The sequence below is a fragment of the Mirounga leonina genome, unplaced genomic scaffold (genome assembly GCF_011800145.1).
Source record: "Mirounga leonina isolate KUSES-001 unplaced genomic scaffold, KU_Mleo_1.0 Mir_53, whole genome shotgun sequence".
NCBI classification, from domain to species: Eukaryota; Metazoa; Chordata; class Mammalia; order Carnivora; family Phocidae; genus Mirounga; species Mirounga leonina.
The window spans coordinates 39,367,951-39,375,650 of record NW_023270807.1 but is presented as its reverse complement, the minus strand read 5'-3'; the positions used below and the strand labels follow the sequence as shown (position 1 = coordinate 39,375,650).

Below are 7,700 nucleotides of genomic sequence, written 5' to 3'. Positions count from 1 at the left end.
CACATATAACCTGGTTCAACAAAGATCTTCTCTTTGTAGATCCAAACTCATGAATAGACCTAAACTGGAAATGCCTATTATTCGTTCGTTATGGCTACATTTCCCATTTTACAAACAAACCTCTTTATTTATGGGAAGAGCTTCAGGGTTTCAGAATATCTTTAGTACAGGTTTCCTGATCCTGGAGTGGCAGCCTTCCCCTGCTGTCCATCAAATGACATCCACTTGCAGCTGCAGGGTATTCAGTAGGGCTACTCTCCCACTCCAGAGTTAAATACGTATAAAGACACATTGCACACAGGATAATCCTCTGGTAACCATACACGCCCTCCAATCTTACCAAACTATAATTTGCTTACTGTTCCCCAAATAAAATGTTCTAATCCCTATCTCTTTACCACTACCCTCCTCCCTTTTTTTCTCCCAGTTTCTCTCATCTGGAATTCTATATAAGGAATTTCTATCCAAACACTATCATTTCGAGGAGCAGCCAAAGCCCTATCTCTCTACTAAAGGACACAGTCTTCCCTGACTATTCTACCCTATGGTCATCTAGGCTCTGACCCTCTTTAACTTTCATCAGGCATTTGGCTCTAATCTTTTTGCTGCCTAATTCTGTTAATTAGCTTTTCACAAGTTTTTGAGTTATCTTCCAATTAGATTGTAAGCTCCTTAAAGGCAGATTCCTATATTCTGGTTTTCGTATATTCCTCACACATCTACACAGTAGATACTCTGCATGTCCTGGTTTTGAAAAGTAACCTGGTCAATCCAAACTTGACCCAACATGTACATTTAGTGTTCTTTACAGATTTTTCTAGAACCATGTTCATACATCCTTTGAATAAACATGGATTTTCTGCTAGCACAATCAATTCTTGTGAGATTTTGATATCAGAACTCATCAGCTGACTCTGTGTCCCAGCCACAAGACTGCAGTTGTTCATCCTGAGGGAACTCAACTTTGATGTCATAAACAAAATTCAGATCATCTTTCTTCTTCTGATTTTTCTCAAAAAGTTCATCCATGATGCTCTTTCTTTTAGCAAGTTTCTTTTCATCTAGTTTGTTCAGGTCTTCCTCAGGATCAATTGCTGTTTCCTGTTGAAATTTTTTTTTTTTTTAAAGATTTTATTTATTTATTTGACAGAGACAGAGATAGCGAGAGCAGGAACACAAGCAGTGTAAGGGGGAGAGGGAGAAGCAGGCTTCCCCCCGAGGAGGGAGTCCGATGTGGGACTCGATCCCAGGACCCCGGGATCATGACCTGAGCCGAAGGCAGACGCTTAACGACTGAGCCACCCAGGCGCCCTCCTGTTGAAATTTGTTCCATTTTCCCAACTAAACTTTGCCCCCAAAAGTAACCTCATAAAAAACCTGAATAACTTCTCTAGCTGCCTCAGGGACACTTGTTCAAGGTAATTCTTGTGTCATGGATGATTCTTTAATTTTTCAGCAGCTCTGTTGCAATCTGAAAACTGAAATTTTCAGACTGGCATGAGGCATTGGCAACTTTCCCCTTCATTTCATTGTCATAGATTAAGAAAATAGCTGGAGGCTGGAACCTAATTCCAGTTCTTGGCAGTGCACATTATTCTCACACATATACTTCAGATAAATCAGAGGAAATCTGATGAAAATGTATTAGTCACATAATGACTTCCTGCTGGAGGTGGAGGTGGAGGTGGAGACGGAGCTCCCCGATATGACTCACAGGACTGCATCTGGGGTCGGGGGTCTCCATAAAGGACATTTTATTTTGTCTACCACTCTAGGGGTTACAGCAGTCCACTGGGCTAGCCAGTTTGCTGATATAGCTAACATTGTTTCTCTATAAGAAACATAATTCTTTCTTTCCAGGAAGAAAACTTTTATTCATGCATTCAAACAATATTTATCAAGGGTCAGCTATGGACCAGGCATTATATTAGGCACTGGGAATATAGCAGTGAACAAAACTAATAAAAAGCTTTGCATTCTGGCAGCTGGTATTATAATGGGGGGAGAGGGAGATAAGTAGTAAACAAAACAAAACAAAAACACACACAAATCAATTATAGAGAATGTTAGAAGGATGAACCCTACAAAAAACAATTAAGCAGCAAGGAAGAGGATTATGATGTAGAGGGGCAGGGGGATTATGATTTTAAATATGTTACTTAAGGAAGACCTCATTAGGAAAAATGACATTTGAATAAACACAAGAAGATGAGGAAACAAGCCTAGCGACTACTGAGGAGAAAGCATTCTAGAAGAAGGAACGGCAGCCCAAGGGCCATAAGGCAGGACTGTACCTACTATCTTCAAGATATGGCTACATACAGCAGGAGACCTACCCTTCAAAGACTTAGGCATTTACTCTGAATTAGAAGGGTGTCAGTTGGAAGTTATCGAGCAGAGGAGAAAAGTGCCCTCATATTGGAACAAATCACTCTGGGTGTCCTATAAAGAACAGAATATGTAGGGACAAGAGTGGAAGCAGAGAGAACAGTGAGGAAATGATTGCAATGACCCAAGGTGATGTATGTGTTGGTGGTGTGGACTGAATTCTAGATATCTCTTGAAAGAGGATTCAACAGAATTTTCTGGTTAGATAGTCTTAGTCTCCTCCTTAAAATATTGCTTAATTAAATCTATTCACAAAGATACTTGGTTGGCCACCACACATTAGGGATAGCTTAAATGTAAACCCAAATTTCAATCGCCAAATCTAATATCAAATTGCTGATAATTAAAAAAAAAAATTTCATGATGGTATGATCTCTATTTATCTGTGGATTTATGTTATTAGCTACATTTTAGGACAAATATTAACTTCCATTTCCATTAATTCTGAATTATACACAAAATAAAAAATAGGGAAATATCCTTGTGCATTCACATCATAGGATATTACAAAGGAATCAAAACTGTATTTATAAAGGGTTTAAATGACTTAGGAAAATGCTTGAGAAAGGTAGGTGGAAAAATAAGAGTACAAAGTTATAAATATATTATCTCAATTATACAAATATGCCAAATGATAATAGTAATTAACTGATGTTAATGGGATTGGGAGTTATTTATGCTTCTTTCTATTGTACTTTTCAAATAGATTAAGGTGAGACTATTATTTTCCTTTGATAGTAACATTTAAAAAAAAACACTATGGCAAGATTCATCTATGGTTGCTTTCCATTTATCCAACAAGATGAAATGGAGGAGGCAATGTGCTAGGTTTATTGAGGCTGATCAGAGTCCCACTGAAGGCGAGAGAGGCAACATGCTAGAGTCTCCACAAATATGCTGCCCCAGCATCCCTAACCCTTCTCCAAAGGTGTCTCTGCACATCACCCCATTCTCCACCACCAAACTCCTATTAGATTTTTCTCCAGAGTAGAGCTAGCTAGTCCATCATGACTAATTATCATTTTCCTCATTTGCATATGTTTTTAAAAAAGATATTATAATATCCTTAAACTAAATGGAGACTGGAACAGAGTTTCTGTTGGATCCTCTGCTCCACTTGATGGAAAGCCAACTGTGTTCTTGCCTCTTGTAGTAGCAAGAATGTGAACAACCATCCACAACCACCTCATTTCACCTGTGACTACAGGGGCTTTCTGACCTTATTCTCTCAAATGTGCTAATTTAGTAGATTTCTAATAACAGCATAAAAATTAATTCCATATATAGATATATATGCCTCTACAAACAGCCAATATACATTATTACTTTACTAAAAAAACTAAGTAATGTAATTACTAATACACTTCTCTCTTCAATACAATATACTCTCTTTCTGGCAGTAAAAGGGGTAGAGCAGAGAGGAAGAAAGGAAGAAAATAAGAAGAGGAAGGGTGAAGAACCATGGAGAGCATCCCAAAGTTATATGTAACTACTCTGGGAAAATAGCATCAATTAAAAATCCTCCAAAATGTCTTGGCAGGAATAAACAGAATACTTTTATTCCCTGGGTCACTCAACACCTAGTAGTCCTAGGAACCCTTTAAATTTTACCCTGAGAGGGGTAAGAAGCTGTGCAACAGCCGGTAGCAGGGAAGTGAAGTGATCTTATTTGCATTTTGAAAAAATTACTCTGGCCACAGTGAGGAGGATGGACCAAGGGGGATGTGGAATGACCTGTGTAGGAAACTGAGCTTCACACTGGTATTGAATCAAGTAAGTCAGAATTACTTTACTCTAAAAACTGTCAGCAGTTAGGGGGAAGAGACTTTGAAATGCTTTTTTCCCTCTCAGAAATTTTCAGTTTAAGTGTGAGAGGATCTTCCAAAAGGATGTGGGGCAGGAGCAGGTAATGAAAAACCTTGATGAAATTGTAACTTATTTTATGAAAAATAACAGGTACATATTTCAGAGCCTAATTCTTTCTTATCCCAGAGTCCTGGGATCAAGTCCCACATGGGGCTCCTTGCTCAGTGGGGAGCCTGCTCTCCCCCTGCTTGTGCATGCTCGCTCTCTATGACAAATAAATAAAAAAATCTTTAAAAAACAAAACAAATTTTCATTATTTAAAACTACTGATATCTTTCAGGGTTACTTGTTACTTTGGCAAAACCTAACCTGATTGGTACTAATACTGGTTTAAGGTAATAGCAAATGCTGGTGTGAAAGTTAAAAGGAAATCTCATTTAGAATGGAGTCAGGAGGTTCCCAGTGGGAGCTCTTATGCCCTAACATGTCAATTACAGATCCAACAGGAAGAGATGGACCTTGCCCTTGGACACTATTTTGCTATCTCAGTAGAAGGAAGAAAAGCTTTGCCGGGCAACAGCTCAGCCAATGAAAATCCACTATACTTCAAACTGCCACTTTAATACAATGGAATTTTCATTTATATCAGACTTCCTAATGTTCCCCTTTCCTAATCTTTAAGTGTTCCTCTGCTTTGTTCTGTGACTTGCCTCCAGTTCTGCAGTAGCTTGCTTGTTCCAGATTGCAATTCTCTGCTATTCCCAAATAAACCCAGCTTTTGCTAGTAAAATAACCAGCAGTTTTATTTTTTAAGGTTAACGCTGGCTTCCTCTGGAATTTCCAATAATTGAGACCAAACAAATCAGAGATCATAAACAAAGACTAACAAATTCACAAGAAGTGTAAAGAGTAAACATTGCAAGCCTGAGACTGATATCCTTAAAAAGGTCTGCTTGGAAGATTTCCTTTGGCCAGAGTCTAGGAACTCAGATTTCTGGAGGATTCCCAGCATTTCCTAAATAATGAGTGGCTTCCAGTGCACTGGAGTACAAACATTGTGGTTTAAGATAAATACCTGCTTTCCTTCTGGGAGCCTAAAATTTGGGTACATGTTAGGTAAAGGGTGAGTACATGACCAGCACCCCAAAACATCCAGAGTGACAAGTCTCTAATGAGCTTCTGTGGTAGACAACATTTTGTGGGTATCATCACAACTTCCTGCTAGGAAATTAAGTGCATCCTTTGTGAGTCACTGGGAAAGGACACTTGGAAGCTTGTGGCTTGTTTCCTGCAGACTTTGCTTCAGGCACCTTTTTCCCTTTGCTGATTTTGCTTTACATCCTTTCACTGATAATAAATCATCACCACGAGTGTAACTGAATCCTCTGAATTCTCCTAGCTAATCATCAAACTTGGGGGGTGGTCTTAGAGACCTCCAACACGGTAAGAAACCAATGGCAGGGTCAGAAGAGAAAACAAAAAGAGATTTCAATTAAAAAATTTCAAGTACTGGAATTGCAAATATGGAATACAAAATTACTCCATGTAAAATGACTAAAGAGATAAATGATAAAATCACACATTTGAGGAAGAAAATAACCACCAAGGAAGAACAGGTAGGTTTGAAAAACAACCAAATGAAATTTCTAAAAATGAAAAAATTTAAAGATAATAGCTGAGAATTTTTCAGAATCAAGAAGATATATGATTCCATTGACTTGGAAAGCATATTATATACCAAAGAGGATTAAAAACAAAACAAAATCAATGATAAGACATATTTTGGTGAAATAGCAGATCACAGAGCTTCAGATCTTAAAAGTAGTCAGAGGGCGCCTGGGTGGCTCAGTTGGTTAGGCGACTGCCTTCGGCTCAGGTCATGATCCTGGAGTCCCTGGATCGAGTCCCGCATCGGGCTCCCTGCTTGGCATGGAGTCTGCTTCTCCCTCTGACCCTCCCCCCTCTCATGTGCTGTCTCTCATTCTCTCTCTCTCAAATAAATAAATAAAATCTTAAAAAAAAAAAAAAAAAGTAGTCAGAGGAAAAAGACAGATCACTTATATAGAAATAAAAGATGGACAGACCCTGAAAAAACAATCTCATGAAAATGAGTGATTTTTCAAATAAGCAAGATTTTCACTGTCAATGGATCTTTGCTAAAGGAAATTTTCCAAAAAGCATACTTCAAAGAGAGGAAATCCTCTCAAAAGTTAATTTGAGATACAAGGAATTTATAAAATGGCAAATGTTTCTGTGAATCTAAATAAGTACTTCTGTATAAAATGATAATAGTAATCTGTGGGATTATAATAGGATAAAACTAAAATACACCATAATTGTCATACAAGTTGTACTAATGTAGTTAAAATATATTAAAATCTTTGGTTGAGATATTTGTTTAACTTGATTCTTTGTCAAGTTAAATAACTCGGTAAAATTTAAGAATAATTACTAAAAACAAACAAAAAACCCCCAGAACGCTAAACCTTTTAAGCCATCAGAGGGAAAATTATAGAAAAGAAAAACAAACACAAAACTAAAAAAAAAAAAAAAAAAAAAAAAGAGGGGAGGAGCAAGCAAAGAATAAAGGAAGAATACAAGTGGATTAAGTAGAAATGCAAATATAGGAGGGTAGAAACAAATTTACTATAATCATAACAAATATTAATAGATTAAACTTGTCAGGTAAAAGAGACAAATTACCAGTGATTGGATATAAAGTAAAATTCAGGTATGTTATTTACAAGGGATATTCCTAAAAGGCCACAGAAAAGTTGAATTATAGGGGCACCTGGGTGGCTCAGTGGGTTAAGCGTCTGTCTTGGGCTTGGGTCATGATCCCAGGGTCCTGGGATCAAGCCCCGCATCGGGCTCCCTGCTCAGTGGGGAGTCTGCTTCTCTCTCTCCCTCTCCCTCTGTGCGTATGCCCTATCTCTCTAGATCTCACTGTCTCTCAAATAAATAAAATCCAAAAAAAAAAAAGAAAGAAAAAAAAAATCATTGGAATTAAAAAAAAGTTGAATTTTAATTACACTCACACACCAGGGAACTATTAACCAAGAGAAATCAGAAAACGCCACATTTAGAAGAAATAAATACATATTTAGAAATTAAGAAGATCCTTATGAAATGGTAAACATGATACTTAACCAGGAAGATAAAAAAATTCTAAGTTTGCATGTACCTAGTGAAATAGCCTCAAAATATATAAGGCAAAAATAAACATAATTTAGCAACCAAAAGGTGGTATTTTAAACATATTTATATATTGTCATGCTAACTTGATAGCTTGTCCCTTATTTAAGAGTATTTTATTGTTCTAGGAAACATGTAATAAATTGTAATTTTTCCACTTAACAGTAATAGAAAATAGGCTCCTGGTTAGGAATTATCTTTGCACAGAATATCTGATTTTTTTAAAACAGATTAAATACAAGACAAGAACAAATATTGTTCAAGAATATATACATATGTGATAAAATTATTTTTAAAGAACAAAGGAAAGG

General features: G+C 37.0%; 1 pseudogene; it reads right to left on the bottom strand.

Annotated features, from left to right (window-relative positions):
- Nucleotides 1-562: 562 nt before the first annotated feature.
- On the bottom strand, nucleotides 563-1,824 carry LOC118001038 (annotated as a pseudogene).
- Between the last annotated feature and the right edge of the window lie 5,876 nt (nucleotides 1,825-7,700).